Genomic DNA, 15183 nt, shown 5'->3' with positions numbered 1-15183 from the left:
CACGAGCAGGCACGTTTATGTCCGTGCGTGTGCGCGTGAGCACGTTTGTGTCAGTGCGTGTGCGTGCGCGGGAGCACGTGCGCACGTTTATGTCTGCATGTGCGTGTGCGTCTGCATGTTTATGTCAGCGTGCGCGTGTGAGCACGTTTATGTCAGTGCGTGCGTGTGCGCGGGAGCACGTGCGCACGTTTATGTCTGCATGTGCGTGTGCGTCTGCATGTTTATGTCAGCGTGTGCGCGTGAGCACGTGTGTCAGTGCGTGTGTGTGCGCGTGAGCACGTGTGTGCGTGTGTCAGCGCGTGTGAGCGCCTGCGCCCACCTGTCCTGCACTCTGCCTCGCTCGCGGGCTTGGCCTTCCAGGAGGCGGCGTCTCTGGCGTGTGCACGTGGGATCACGGGCTTCGGGAAGCCCCGTGGCACACGTGTCCTGTCTTTCCGGACACACCGCTGTGCGTGGGGCAGGTCCTGGTTGCCCTGGGCAGGGGGCTGGGGCTCTGCAGGCTCTGGTTTTGTCTTCTCGGTGTTTTTGTGGCGAACAGGTGCTGACGTTTGCAGGTTCTGAAGTTATTTTCACGGAGCAGCGGGGTCTCTGAGGGAAGGTCGTTTCTCAGAGATGTGAGTGGCTGCGGTGGTCACGGCCCTGGGTTGACCAGGAGGCCCCCGCTGCCTGTAGTCTTGGGGTGCCCTGGGCTAGCACCTCCCAGCCCCGCCCCGCAGCGGCCTGGTTCAGGGTCTGCTGAGCTGGGGGGGCGCACACAGGCCCCCGCCACGGGGCAGCCTGTACACAGGGGTGTCTGGAGAAGCGAGTTCTGGGCGGGAGGCAGAGAGTCCGCTCATCATCGTTTCCCGAAAAGCTCTCCGAGGTGTAAGACCGTACCTCGCGGCCTGAGCGGCGCACCAGGAGCAGGACCTGCAGCCTCGTTGCTGACACACTTCTCACTGCTGGCTCCCGGCCTCTGGCCCCCTCACTCCACGGGGCCCCCGTGTCAGGCCCCATCTCCTCCGGTGCTCCTGTGGTCAGACAAGGCTGCCAGGACCAGGGTCCTGTCACCCCCAATGGAGGCTTTGGTTCTTGAGATCTCCTGGGACGTGTTGGGCTGGAGGAACAGGTGAGCAGACCCAGACCAGAAGTAGCCTTGGCTTCAGCCTCGTGGCCCAGCTCCCTGCCCCGCAGAGAGGTCCTCAGGCTCCCTGGGAGGGCTCTCCTGGCTGCATGTTACGTGGCCAAGCTTCCCTCCAAACCGGCCCCGAGCTCCTGCCCACTGGTTTCTCTTGGGCCTGGCCCAGCTGCCCCATGGGAGGCACATCCCCGGCCACCACAGGTGCCACACACGGTGCGCTTGGGAGGCGGCTCAGCCCGTCCGGCTGGGCTGGCTTCCCCAGGGACGCATGTGATTCTGGGGACAGGGGAGCCTCTGCTGTTCCCCCAACCAAGGAGGGTATCGGGATCTGAGAAGGCCACGTGGGGGTCCTTGGACCTAAATGGGCCTGGAGATCTCCTGCGCTGAACCGTTGAGACCCTGAGGGAGGGGCAGGGAAGGGGGTGCTGAGCCATCCTCGGGAGAGACCCCCTCCGGCACCCTGTCCACGTGCCCCTCACCCCCTCCTCGTCTCCCACTCTGGTCCTCTGGCCACTGAGGGGCAGACTCCGGATGCTGCCATCCCTCCCGACCTGGATGGAGTGTGCCGGCCCGGGTCCCCGGAGCAGACAGGCCAACAGGTCAGGTGTCTTGAGGACCTGTGAGATCGATGGCCCGGCCGCTGAAGCAGGAGGTTGGGGGGCCAGGAGCCTTCCGCTGGCTACCGAGGGCCTGCCGTGGGTGGCAGTGTAGTCAGGGCTTGGGACTGTGTAGATGGACTCCTGGCTGGTGGCCTGGCCTGTCAGGGGCCCCCGTGCCTTCTCTGCACCCCTCCCCTCCCCCCAGCAGGCAGCGGGGCTCTGGGAGGCCAGCCCTAGCTTTGTGAGGCACCTTCGTGGGTTCCATTGCTGCCGTGGCAACCAGGGAGGTAGGCATAACCTCGGCGCACCCCAAGTGGGAGAGCAAAACAGTGACTGGGGAGCTGTGAGGACCTGTGTCGGGTGACGGGGTTCAGAGGGTCACGTGTGCCCAGGTGGGGGCACCCAGGACTCTGTGTTCTAGGGAGCGCAGGGGGACAGGCAGGACGTGGAGGGACGGTGGTTCCAGCCCCTGCCTCCTGCCTCTGTCGTCCGGGATAGCGGCGCCCACATGTAGCTCCTACAGGTTGGCCCTTCTTGCGCTGGACGTGTAGCGGTGGCTGCGCTGTCCAGGAGCATCGAGGCACCCACACGTCTTGCTAGAACCCTTAGGCATGACCCAAAACAAACGCCAGGGCCCCCGCCGGGGCTGAAAGGGGACCCAGGCCCTGCCCGAGCCCACGGCCACGTCTGCGCAGTAGGGGAGGACGGTGTTCGCTTCCTGCAGGCCGAGGCGAGGGGCTCGTTAATGGCATTTACAGAAGGAGTCGGTGAGGGCCCGGCCCAGACCGGACGGGGGCGTTAACAGGTGCAGAAGGCAAGAAAGGGCTGCGAGCGGGGGTGGGGACGCAGCTCCAGCCCAGGGAAGAGCCCAAGGAAGGCCGAGGAGGGAAGTCTAGAAGCCCGTGTGCCTGCGGGCTGCGCTGTGCGGTGCACGCTTCTGTGCGTGCTGTGGTGTCACGTGTGGTGCCACGTGTGGCGTGTGCGTGTCGGCACGGTGGTGTCTGCACACGCGGAGCCTGTGTGGACCGTGCCCACTCCGCCCCAGGAGACCGGAAGCGTCACGTTTGTCGGGAGCCGGGGTTTGGTTGTGGGTTAGAACGGACGTGACCTCCAGGAGCTAGGAAGGTTCGCACTGCAGAGCGGGTGAGGGACCACGCGGTGTCCGTGAACGGGGGTGTGTGAGCCAAGGCCTGCCACGGGAGGGGCCAGGGTGAAGCTGCCCCGTGGCCCCCACGTGGTCTCTCCCCAGGACCCCCATCCGCCCCGCCTGCCCCGCAGCTCCTGTGACTGTGGGGAAGTGGGTGCCCTGCGCAGGGCCCAGGGGTGATGCCCCACGCGTGCCATCCTCACGCCTGTGCCATAACCCGGATGCGTGTGTCCACCGTGGGGTTCGGCCCTTGGCGCCTCCCGGCTTCTCTGGGGCACTTGCGGGTGTGATGCGGGGAGCTTCTCGGAGCCCTTTGAGGAGTGGGGACCCATGTCCCTGCAGGCCTCGAGCTCGGCCCCGCGCTCTCGAGACCCTTGGCTGGAACTGTTTTGGTTCAGACTTCTCTCAGAACCTCAGGAGTCGCTTGTTTAAATTTCACAAATTCCTGTGGCTGTTGAATTTGGGGCTTCCCCACAAGGTCATGGTGACATTTCCGTCCTGGGAACCCCTGCAGGATGGGGGGCTGTGCTCATCCTGGCCAGTGCAGGGGGCCCTGGGACTGACCTCCATCCTCATGTCTTGCTCCTTCCACAAGATAAGTTCTCTACCTCTGTTGTCCCATCACTTAGGATTTCTTCCTTCGTGTCACTGGTTCGCCTCCCCCTCCCAAGGTCCACGCGTGCCCTCGATCCGGCCTCCCTGTCCCAAGGTCCGCACGTGCCCTGGATCTGACTCCCCCTCCCTTTCTGTTGGTTCTTGCTCGCATCTGAGTGTTGCTTTGGGAACAATATGGGAATCACGTGGCAGCGCAGGTCCCTGCCCCAGTCCCAGTGTTCTGGTCTTGCTGTCCATGGGGAATGCTCTCTGTGGGCCCCTGGGGGTCTCACTGACTAGGGAAGCCCCTCCTGTCCCCACATCCTGAGAAAGGAGTGGCCAGCCTGTGGAGAGCAGCCGAAATCTGCCCTCATGCAGCGACGTCCCCAGGACCCTCAGGGCTCTGCCTCCCGTGGCTGTGATGGGTCTCTCGCCCATTCCCTCCGCCCTCCGCCTGGCCAGAAGTGGCCGCCACTCCCTCCCAGCCCCTCCCCTCAACCCTGGTGGCCCGGAGCTCCTGGAGGCCCCGGAAACCCGCTGGCCCGCAGGTCTTCACCCTGCAGTGAGAGCAGCGCAGTTCTCTGGGAATGTGGGATCTTGTTCTGTCCTTAAGGGAAAATTGTAGAAAGATTCTCGGAGGATTTCAGGCACATAGAAGCATCACCTGGTCACCGAAGCAAAGGTCTGCTTTTCCTGCAGACTTTTCCTGTGTTTCCCTGGCGATGAGGGCTTCCTGATGGGGGTCTCCTTCCTGCCTGTGATGGGTCTCCTCCTGAGTCCGAGTCCATCTGTAAACAAAGCCCATGCCCATCCCTGGAGGCGACCACGGCCACAGCCACACGGGTCGGGCGGGTGCCTCTCCTGGGTCCTCTGCCATGTGGGCTGTGCACGCTCAAGAGTGTTAGTGCAGTTGTCTCTCTGCTGTGGGCTGGACAGACGCAGGATTCCCCTGGGACCCTGGAGGGTCCTCCACCCACCACCTGCGCCCAGAGGTGGACTACCCGGGGCCCCCTTGCCATGCAGCTGCGGGAGGAGTCCATGCACGCCTGTCTGGCCCTCCTCCCGTCTTGTAGATGGATTTGTGTGGCAGGAGCTGGAGACGGGTCATCCCGGAAGCAGGGGGCAAGCGGCCCTCGCCCCCCAACAGGTCCCGAGTGAATGGCTGGTCGAGGCCCCTGCACTCCTTCCAGGCGGTGGCCTGGGTCACGGTCCTCATCCTGGCCGTCGCCAACTTTGGCATCTTCATCCCCTTCCTGCCATGGGACTGGAAGGACGTCGCCTACGGTGTATCCTTTAATGTGTCCAAGGGGGGCTCCCAGGGGCCTCCACCAGAGCTGGCTCAGGCCACACGTGCCCTCTGGGCCCCCCTGCCACTCCATCCTGTGCACCCAGTTGCCCACAGGTGCGGCATCTTGCCCTCTGACCCTGCCCCCCTTCACCCCAGATAGCCCCTGTGGCCACAGCACCGACGGATCCCTACGTGTGTTCCCGTGCAGCTCACGGGAGCAGGGTCCCAGCTAAAAGCAAGACTTGCCCTCCGTCTGTTCAGGGAGAACGCTCCTGGTGGCGAGGGGCAGAGGGACCCTGGGGTGGGGCGGAGAGCCCTGAGGACATGAAGGAGTCACGCGGCCAGGACAGACCTGCAAACACAAACGGGCTCGGTCCCGCATCAGCCACGCACGGGGTCGCACAAGCAGATGCTTGGGAAGAAGCCTTTCTGTCTCGCATTCGAGCCTCCCACCCAGCTCAGGGCCCGCAGCCTGTCTCCCGGGGACGTCCGCATGTCCGCTGTGCGCTGGATCCCAGCGGCTGGGTGGGAGAGGCACGCCGGGGACCCAAGGGGTGTTTTCAGGGGACACTCATGGTGACAGTGGCCCGTCTTCAGCTGCTCGTCCCCCTACTTTCTTGTTTGGCCCCTTCTTGTGGCCTAAACGCCTGCCGGTGGGCAGTGGCTGGACCTGCAGACAGGGAGGCTGCCGGCCGCTAGGACCCACCACACAGGCCATGGTGGAGGCCGCCAGTCCCATGGCGGCCCTGAGAGGAGGCTGCCAGTGTGTCACCAGAGCAGCTCCAGGCTGGGTGGGCAGACGCTGGGGACGTGGATGCACACGGGGCTGTCACAAAGACGCCGCGGGGGAGGGTCCGGGAGCTGCCAGCGCTGTGCTCGCCCTACCCCCAGCCACCAGCAACATCGGCCTTGATCCCTCCTCACACCTTACTCTGTGGGTTGCGGATCCCAGTGCCACCCGTGTCTCCGTGTCAGGGGCCCTGACCGGGCTGACCTCCGCCTGCGGGGCTCCCAGCGTGTCTGGTCCGCAGGAGTGGAGCGGGCAACACGGGCCCTGCCCCAGGCCTGCGGTAGGGGCCTGCGCTCTGGCCACTGGGGGGCGCCGCGGTCCTTCGTGTCTGCAGGGACGGACCTGGCCCCACGCGGAGGCTGGGTGGGGTCGCGGCTTCCGGAAGACAGCCCAGCCCGCAGCAGGCCTTGGCCGACCCTGGGGGTCTGAGCTCCCCCCATACCGCAGAGGGAAGCAGCGCCACCCATAGGGTCCACTGTGCAGAGGGCTGGGCGTCGGGCGGCACTCCACGCGGTCCGGGGGCCTGTGTTGCGGCTGGGACCCTGCGGTGACATCCTGCTCTGAGCCCACTGCCGGCGTGAGGCGGACGTGCCTGGGGCAGCGGGGGCTCAGGGGTGCGCCTCACTTCCTGCAGCAGAACCGGAAGGACGGGAGGGCGTGTGTCCGGGCTGGCGCCGCCGCCACTTTACCAAACAGAGACTGTTGCTAGGGGACTGAGGCCTGCGGGCCAGGGCCTCCCGCTCGCCAACAGTGGGACCTCCTACGCCGCTCTTACGACCTGTCACTCACGGGAGCCCCAGACACTCAGGCGATGGCGCTTGAAAGTGAGCGTGGCACCGCCCACGACACTCTCGGTGCTCAGCCCGTGCTCGCTGACACCGGGAGTGAGGAGCTGACCCAGCGAGTGGCCAGGCAGAGTGCGGTCGCCTTCTGCTGGTCCGTGTCATTCCCATGACTTACCTGGGGTCACCGGCTTGAGCGCTGGGAGGCAGTAGGTCAGACAAGCTGGTGGGCTGTGTGTTTGCTTGGAAAGCCTCGTGTTCAGGGGGCTGTGGGGGGACTTAGCCTGCCGCAGGGGGGGGCTGGAAGCCGCACCCCCTGGCTCCTGGTGGGCAGGTTCTGGGAGCACCTGCGGGGTTGGGACATCTGGGGGAATCAGCGGCAGGCAGCTCCATGTGGCTGGCCCAGTGGCTCGGGTCAGGGGCCTCGGGCACCTGCACTTGGAGGGTCAGAGTACGAGCCGTGCTGTCCCCACACTGTGTCCCCGGCGGTGGTCTTGTGTAAGCCCTGTGTAGCTGTGGGGGCAAAGGACTTCAAGCACACATCCCAGCCCTGGCCTTGCCTGCTGCCCTCCTGTGCTCCCTCCCCGGCACCTTGCCCGCCCGTTTCTGAGGCAGGCGGAGGAAGGGGCCCGCACCTGGGCCAGCAGCTGGACCCCCTGCAGCGTCAGACTGTCCTGTGCCCGCTGCTCCGGCAGGCTCCTGTTGCCCCGGTAACCACACGAACATGCCTAGGGTCTGGCCAGCGCCTCGGGCTTCAGGGAGCAGGTGCAGGGGGCAGGCACGCCAGCAGTTGTCTCCAACTGTGACCATGAAGTCTGGCCCCACCACTGCCCCCCCAACCCCGCCCTCGCTGATTCATGCCCTGCATGGAACAGGCCGTGGTCGGCTCAGCCTTGGAGCAGGGGAGGCCCACGCCCTAGCCAGCCCTGCAGGGTCCGGTGGCTACTTGACGTGTCCCAGTGTCACTGCCGCCTCTCCATGGCCCTGAGGGATCTATCTGGTCAGTCCCTCCCCCACTAGGGGAAGTTCTCAGCCGCCCCTCCACCTGCCCCCGGCCTGGGAACCAGTCCTGGTCTGACCGCCCGCCCTCCGCTCATCCTTACCCAGCCCCCGACAGCGACGCTCGCCCAGCAGGCCTGGCTCCCCTTCGCCTCCGTGCCCACAGCGGGCACCAGAGTCCTGTGTCTACACTGGCACTGAGGCTAGAGGAAAAGGGGCAATGAGCAGGTCTGGCCAGAAGCGGCCTCCCGCCTGGGGTTGTGGTGCAGCAGCCTCTGCGGCCACAGGCCCACGCGCAGGTCGGAACCGCTGCCAGCTGCGTGGCTGACCCCAGATCACAAGAGGGGCAGAGCCTGAGAAGGATCCCACGGGGGCTTTGCAGGACAGAGTTATGACCTCAGCCCCTGCTCAGAGCCCCCGCTCCTCCCCTCCAAATCATGGCAGAGCCGGGTGCCCACGGCCGGCCATTTCCCGCACCACACCCTGGAGCCCGGCCTGGAGCCCTGAGCCGAGAGCCGGCCACGGAAGCTGGGCAGGGCGGACAGGGAGGCGGCCTCCCCCGCTTCTGTTTGGTTTCCATGGGGACAGTGTGTTGGTCCCGAGGTGGAGGAGGAGGAGAGGATGAGGTCCCAGGGCCTGGTTTTACCCTGGGCGCCATGGAGGGAGTGGGTGCTGGAGAGCCCGAGGGGCTGGGGCGGGCAAGCCTAGAGCAGACGGAGGCGGACAGGGCAGCCCCGCGTCGCACGGGGACTGGGTGTGGGAGCCCTCCCTCCCCACCCTTGTTTCTGGATGACCCCACACGTGCTCTCCCAGCTGCCTGAAAAGCCCCCATGCCTCCTTTAGCACCCAGCATGGGCACCCCCTGCGCTGCACGTTCAGGTCACCGGCAGGTGCCCCCAGGGCCCACTTCTGCTGGAAATCCCCTCTCCAGTGCGACTGTCCGTTGTGGAGGAAGGAACAGGGGCGCACTCCGTTGACCGCGGGGGGTGTGAGTTGGGCCAGTGCTGGAACCCGGCTCTCAGCCCAGCACTCTGCTCCCACGGCGCTGGCCAGCAGCCGCCCTGGGTGGGGACCAGGCCCGGCTGCGCGCTCCTTGACGCTCCTGCCCCAGGTGACCGGCGGGCTCTTCTTTCTGCACTTCTCCGTCCACCTGCTCGCAGTTTCGATCGACCCGGCCGAGCCCAACGTCCGGCGCAAGGAGAACTACTCGGAGCCTGTGCCGACCTTCGACCGATCCAAACACGCACATGTGATCCAGGACCAGTACTGCCACCTATGTGAGGTCACCGTGTGCGTGCCCGGGTGTGGGCGCGGGTGGGGCCAATGGTCCCCTGCCCAGCGCGGCGGCCGGCCTGCGGAGGACACGCCTGTTCCCAGGCTTCTGGCCGGCGCTGCTGTCCTTGAACGCAGAGCAGTGGCTCTCGGACACGCCGGGCCCCTCGCCGAGCAGATCTCTGCCCGGGCTAGTCGTGGCTTCCGTGGGCAGCCTGGGCGGGAGGCCCGTGGCTCAGGGTGGGGTCCGAAACCAGCCTCCAAGCTGGAGCACCTGTAGCAGGCGTGGCCAGGGGACGCCACCACTCTGGGGCCCGGTCCTCCGTGCTCCCTGCCTCTCCCCTGCAGGTGGACGGGGGCGCGGACCGCACCTCCCTCCCGCAGGCGCTGCCGGCAGGCTGATGCTCCCACGTTCCCCCTCTCAGGAGCCCAAAGGCCAAGCACTGCAGCGCGTGCAACAAGTGCATCTCGGGCTTCGACCACCACTGCAAGTGGCTCAACAACTGTGTTGGGGGCAGGAACTACTGGTGAGCAGCCGCGGGGGCTTGCGGTGGGGGGGCAGGGCCCCAGGAGAGCCCTCCTGCAGGCTGGGGGGGCCTCACAGGGCGAGCACGCGGGCCGCAGGCTGCAGGGGCTCACGCGCTGCCCCTCGGTCCCCCACTGGGGGACGTGAGAGGTCCCAGCCCTGCAGAGGGGCAGGGGCGGAGCTGCGGGGTTTTGAGGTGCTGGCCTGGGCGCGGCCGCCTCCTCCCAGGGATGCCATCCGAGCACAGAGCATGGGACTGGGCTGCCCTGGGAGCAAGCGTCCAGGCTGGGTCGGGCTCAGGGCCAGGGCCTGTGAGCGTCAGCAGGAGCCTGCGGCTGGAGCCTGGGCTCTGCGTGGCCAGGAGAGGAGCAGCGCTCCCCATGCTCGTTCACACTGGCCTTTGCTGGCTGGTGATGCGGCTGCCAAGGGGGTCCCCTGCGTACCCACCACCCCCTGCCGATGAGCCGAGTGCACCCGTCGCGGAGCGGGAAGACCACCCGAGAAGTGCGCGGCTGGCTCAGGCCAGAAGAGCACTGCAGCTTTGAGCAGAAGGAGCTGTAAAGCTCTCCTAATTAGAGACGCCCAATCAGCATTCGGTGACTAGGGGTGCCTGGGAGCCCCCATCCCGCCTCTTCCCTGCAGAAGAGGAGCCCCTGGCCCTCCAGGGTAGGGTAGCCCCTGTTCACACTAGCAGGGCTCTCTTCTCGCCCTGGACACACATCCTTAAGGCCTTGTGGCCGTGAGCTGGTCCCCTTGAGGTTCAGCCGTTGGGAGAAGGGAGGCCCTGACACGGAGGAGGACCGAGGGGGCCAGGCCCCACGGCACACAGGCTGGAGCTCAGGGGTCCTGACGGGGCCCAGGCACAACAGGCTGAGGGGGTTCCCTGTGGGCCGAGAAGCCCCTTGACCATGGGGGAGCCGCGGAAGCCATCCCGGCATCCAGTGGACAGTGTTGGCCTGGGGTGGGGGGGAGCGGGTGCCCAGTGCACAACAAGGAGAGGCTGCCTCCCGCGGAAGGAGCACGGTGGTGAGGGGAGAGGTGGGGGGGAGCACGGGGCCACTGTCTATCTGCATCTGCCCCAGAGTCCCTCCTGTCCCTTTGTTTATCAAAAAAAGAGGGCAAAGCTTAACAAACCAGCAAAGCAGGTCCTCACGGAGAAAGTGCTGGGTCGGGGGCCGGGGCTCTGCAGGCGCGGGAGTCAGGCGAGGAAGCCATGTTTCGTGTCCTGAACGTTGGCGGGACGGGCTCTGGCCCCCAGCCCAGTGGCAGGGCTGCAGCTTGCCAGCTGATGGCCCGATAGGACGGCCCAGGGGCTTCCTGTGTGGGGCAAAGTCACCGCCTGCCAGGGCTCCCTGGAGACCAGAACCAGGTGTGGGGCCAGGCCTGTGTCCCCTGCAGCTTAGGGACACCCAGGAGGCTGGGCCTGCGTGGGATCGCACAGGAGACGCCCCTCAGGGAACTGAGTGAGGGGCCACAATGCGACGGCATCTCCCCTGGACCCCTGGGCCGTGCTCCACATCTAGCCGACCCTGTGGGAGTGCCCACGTTTTAGCTCTCCACCTAAAGATGTGTGTAAAAAGTCCTCCAGAAGTTCTGGAAAAGCATCATGGGATCAACAGAATTTTAGCTGAAGAAAACATTGAGGCCGAAAACGTTAAAGGAGTGGTTTCCTCTAAGGTCACGAGAGCAGAAAGCCCTTGGGAAGACTGTGGGAGCAAATTCCAAGAATGCCCACCACAGTTTATGTTCTGGACGGACGGACCATTCTCGGGGTCTTTTGAGCACAGGCAAGGGGGGCAGAAGTGATTTCAGTCTGATGGCAAAGCACAAAGCCAGGCCCAGGGAGGGCGCGTGGAGCTCAGCCACCATGAACCAGACCCGGCCGGGCACCTGTCTTGTGCACCCCCCCGGCCTCCCGAACCAACGGGATGGCCCTGATGGAGGACAGTGCTAGGACCCCACTGTGTGTCCACACCCAGTTCCGTTCAGCAGCAACCGTCACGACCCCAACTCCAGGCTGAGGCCACGAGGCTCACTTTCCGCAGTTCTGTGACTGCCGGGAGTGGTGGCTGTGCTGTGGTGGGATCCGGTGCCCGCCCCACCGGGCCCAGAGCCTCTGTGTCCCTGCTGTGAGCCAGGCGGCCCTCCTCTCCGCCTCGCGGGGGCTCAAGGGGGCACGTGTGAGGATCCCAAGGCACAGGAAATGGAGGTGCCGTCAGGACGGCCGCAAAGTGGCGGTGTCCCCCGGAGAGCTCCCGCTGGGCTCGGGCAGGAGACGGGAGAAGGCAGGGTCCTGGGTTCAGGGCCAGGCCACCCCGCACCACTTGCTGTGCTTTCTGGCCGCAGGTCTTCGGCCCTGCGCCCGGCACTGACCCTGCCTCTCCCGCAGGTACTTCTTCCTCTCTGTGGCCTCCGCCTTGGCTGGGCTGCTCTGCCTCATGGCCGTCCTGCTCTACGTCTCCATCCAGTTCTTCATCGACCCGGCGGAGCTCCGCACGCACCCCTGTTACAAAAGTACACAGCATCTCCTCTGTGACGTTGCTCCCTCTTGGGTCACTCGCAAGTGTTAGCTTGTACCTCCAGCCATCTTTGGGGTAAAAGCCTTCCTTCCGGGGGGACGCCAGCCTGGCCTGCCCCCAGCTGGGTGAGCGGCATGGCCGGGTAGGAGAGCAGCGGCCCCCGACACCAGGAGGAGGTGCGGGACCCGCGGGTGCCGGCTGCTTGGGGGCTGTGCTCCCAGGTCGCCCCAGGCATTGGAGGGGAGCCCTCCTCCCCGGTGTCCTGCAGTTGGTCTGGGTGGGGAGCAGGGTAGGGTTGGGGAGGGCAGGGCTGCCCAGGGATGGGTTCTGGGTGATATATGGCTGCAGGTCTCTGCTAAGTGGAGGCAGGAGCCCAGCCTTAGGAACAGATGTGAGGTTGGATGTGGCCTCAAAGATACGTCCATGATCTCACCCCCGGACCCATGACTGTGACCTTACTTGGGGAAAGGATCTTGAAATGATCACTGAGTACCCAGGAGTGTGTGCGGAGGGGCGCTGGGTCTGTTGAGAACATCTTTATGAGACTGGAGGGACACAGCCACAGCCCAGGGGTGGCTGGAGCCCCAGGAGCTGGAGGATTCAGGACAGATTGTCCTCCACAGCCTTGGAGGGAGCTGGGACCCACCACTCCCTGACCTCCACACAGCATCTCTGTTGTCTCACCTGGCCAGTGTGTGGCCATGGGCCACAGCGGCCCGGATACTGATGAAGGTCCCCCAGTGGACCACCTGCATCTGTCTGGAGTGTTGGGGACCTAAGCCTTTAGGGTGCAGACCAAAGCTGCCTGTCTCAGCCCAGGCCTCTCTCCAGAGCGCATCATGGCCCAGCACGTAGAGCAGAACAGAGGACCTTGTCGCTCAGCTCAGAACATTCCAGGACCCCCCACTCTGCCCAGGCTCTAACATCTCTGCAAGGCCCAGCCTCGGGCTCCGGAGCAGGTCTGGACAGCGCCCTCCTCCCAGGGAAGTGAGTGGCCAGCCAGCCCACGGGGCCAGTGATGACCCCACATCTCCCTTCTCCAGAGCCTGTGCTGTTGGAGGGCTCCTGCTGCCGTCCAGCCCAGAGCCCGGCTGCCCTGCGCCTCTTCCTGGGGGCACTGTGCCCCGTGCACCCGCGCCCCGAGGCCCACACAGCCCCTGGCAGAGACGAGCCCTTGCGGCATGGACTGTCTGATCTGCCTCTGCCTGGAAACGCATCTGGGTCCTTTCTGCGGAACAACGGAGCAGCGGGGCCTCGGGAGGCTGGTCCCCACTCAGCAGACCGGTGGCTCAGGCTCTGTGCACAGCCGGCGGGAGCCCCCCGTCTGCCATCCTTCCCAGTAGTCCCCACGCGCAGCCTCCAGAGCAGTCAAGGCTGGGCACGGGGGTTCCACGTGAAGGCCCTCCCCACCACGGGGTCTCTCAGTGCCCCTCCATGCTCCAAAACGTGGCTCGCACCTGGAGAGCGGCAACCTCTGTGCAGCCACCTGCCCCAGCAGCACCTTGGCGCGTTTCTTTATGGCTCCCGTCCTGGGCATTAGCCGGGCCGTGCTGCAGTGAGCTGTGGGGACAGACGGTGGGGTGACTGCCGGAGCCCAGCAGCCTCTGTGGCCGCAGCAGGTGCACAGAGGCCAAGTGACCCTGGCTTCTCTCTGGGACCTGCTGGCTCTGGAACCACACTGGGACCAGCTACATGTGAGAATGCCTGAGGAATGAGGCGATGATCTGGGTGTGCTGTTCTGGAAGATTCCACGGGGCTGCATAACCGCCAGTTCCCTGGGACAGTTTGCTGTCATTGGTGGGAAGTCGTCGAAACATCACCAGCTGAGGGGACAAGCGTGGGGTCGGCCAGCTCCACGCCATGGCTCTGCAACCCCCGAGGCCTGCGCAGCACAGCGGGCCTGGCCGCCACATTTTGGGGCTCCACACAAGGGCCCGGAGTCAGGGCATTTCAGCCGGAATTCCGTCTCGGGCCTGCCTGCAGATCCCTCAGCGCTTTCCTTACACTTAATTTTGCAGTGCAGGCGGCCATGCTCTGGAAATGCCCCGAGGTGCTGGCTGCGGCCTTCAGGGTCTCTGGGAGAGAGAGCCTGGCTGGTGAGGGTGGGGACAGTCTGGCAAGGACCGACGAGGATCTGGCTGATGGGCAGGTTGGGTGTGGGGGCCGGGCACGGGGCCGGGCTCTGGGACGTGGACACTTGGTCCCCCTCCTCCAGCCCCGAAAAGTGGGATGGAAGAGAGCTGCAATGGCACTTAGGTGAGGCAGGGCACACACCCGGGTGAGGAAGAGGGGCTCCCTGGGGCTTGTTTCCTCCTCCTGCCGCCGCGCTCTGTCTCCTGAGGAGAGGCGCAGCCATGCCCTGGGTGCCAGACATCGTGCGTGTCTCCCTTGCCTCCACAGAGGTCTCCAACGAGAACACCTGGCTGCTGTTCCTCCCCCTTTTCCCTGTAAAGGTGAAGACCCCTGTGGTCCTGGGCATCGGGGTGTTGGTGCTGCTGTTGGACGTCATCGGCCTCCTGCTGCTGGGGCACCTGCTTGTCTTCCATCTGTATCTAAGTACGTGTCCCAGCCCGTATGTCTGCCTGTGCCAAGGCAGATGATGGCTCAGCTGGCCGCTGCCAGAGAGGAGCACAAAAGACAAGATGAGAAGAGACACCCCTCGAGGGGTGGCAGGGCTGGTTGTGTTCTGAGACCTGCAGAGACCTCGAGTTAGAAGTTAGAAGTTAGAAGTTTATCCAGAGATAAAGGAGTGGAATCTGAGGCAGGAACAGGGCACTTTGAAAAAAGAACCGGGGATTTAGAAAAGCACCAAATCCTAACAATGAGAAACAGCCAACCAGGGCCGGAGTCTCTGCTGGCCAACCTCGCCGCAGGGAGATGGGTGGTTTTCTGGCGTCCACATGGCACTGCATGCTGTGGCTCCACCGCTCCCTGGCACAGGGACAGGACGTCTGCACCCCATGAAGCCCTTCCTTGAACGTAGATGACGCTCTGTGGTCTGGATGTGGGAGAGGCCAGCACCGGTGGGCCCTGTGCAGCTGCTGGAGTCGGTCTGGTGCAGGGAATATCCTTGTGTCCTCTGTGGAGCCGGGGCCAGATCGACCCAGGCCCTTCTTAAAGCTTCCACACACTGGCCAAGGGGACGGGGTGCATTTGGGGACACAGTCACAGCATACCTGATGGCTAGCAGGTGGCTAGTTGGGCAGGTCCAGGAGCCTGCTGCAGCCAATCAGGATGAACAGACGCAAGACTGAAGGACAAGTCCACAGGGCTCCTGGTCACCTGCGATCTGGGGACAGGGAGCAACAGGCTCTAGCTCAGGCACCCGGAGCGAGGTGGTGCCATACTCACTATGGTGGTGTGCACAGGAGACCCCCGGAAGGGAGAAGCACGCTGAGCTTAGGGCTCAAGGTGTTGCGGATAGGGGATTTGGACATCAGAGAACAGACCTCCAGAACAAAGTGGGGATATTAGCTCTTGTTAGTCACAGTAAAATTACCCCAAAATGTAGGCGCTTGAGACAACAGTCTTAGTGCCTGGCAGTTTC

This window comes from Enhydra lutris, unplaced genomic scaffold, assembly GCF_002288905.1.
Source record: "Enhydra lutris kenyoni isolate GAN:26980312 unplaced genomic scaffold, ASM228890v2 scaffoldscaffold32, whole genome shotgun sequence".
Lineage (NCBI taxonomy): Eukaryota > Metazoa > Chordata > Mammalia > Carnivora > Mustelidae > Enhydra > Enhydra lutris.
Note: the sequence above shows the minus strand (reverse complement) of the source record.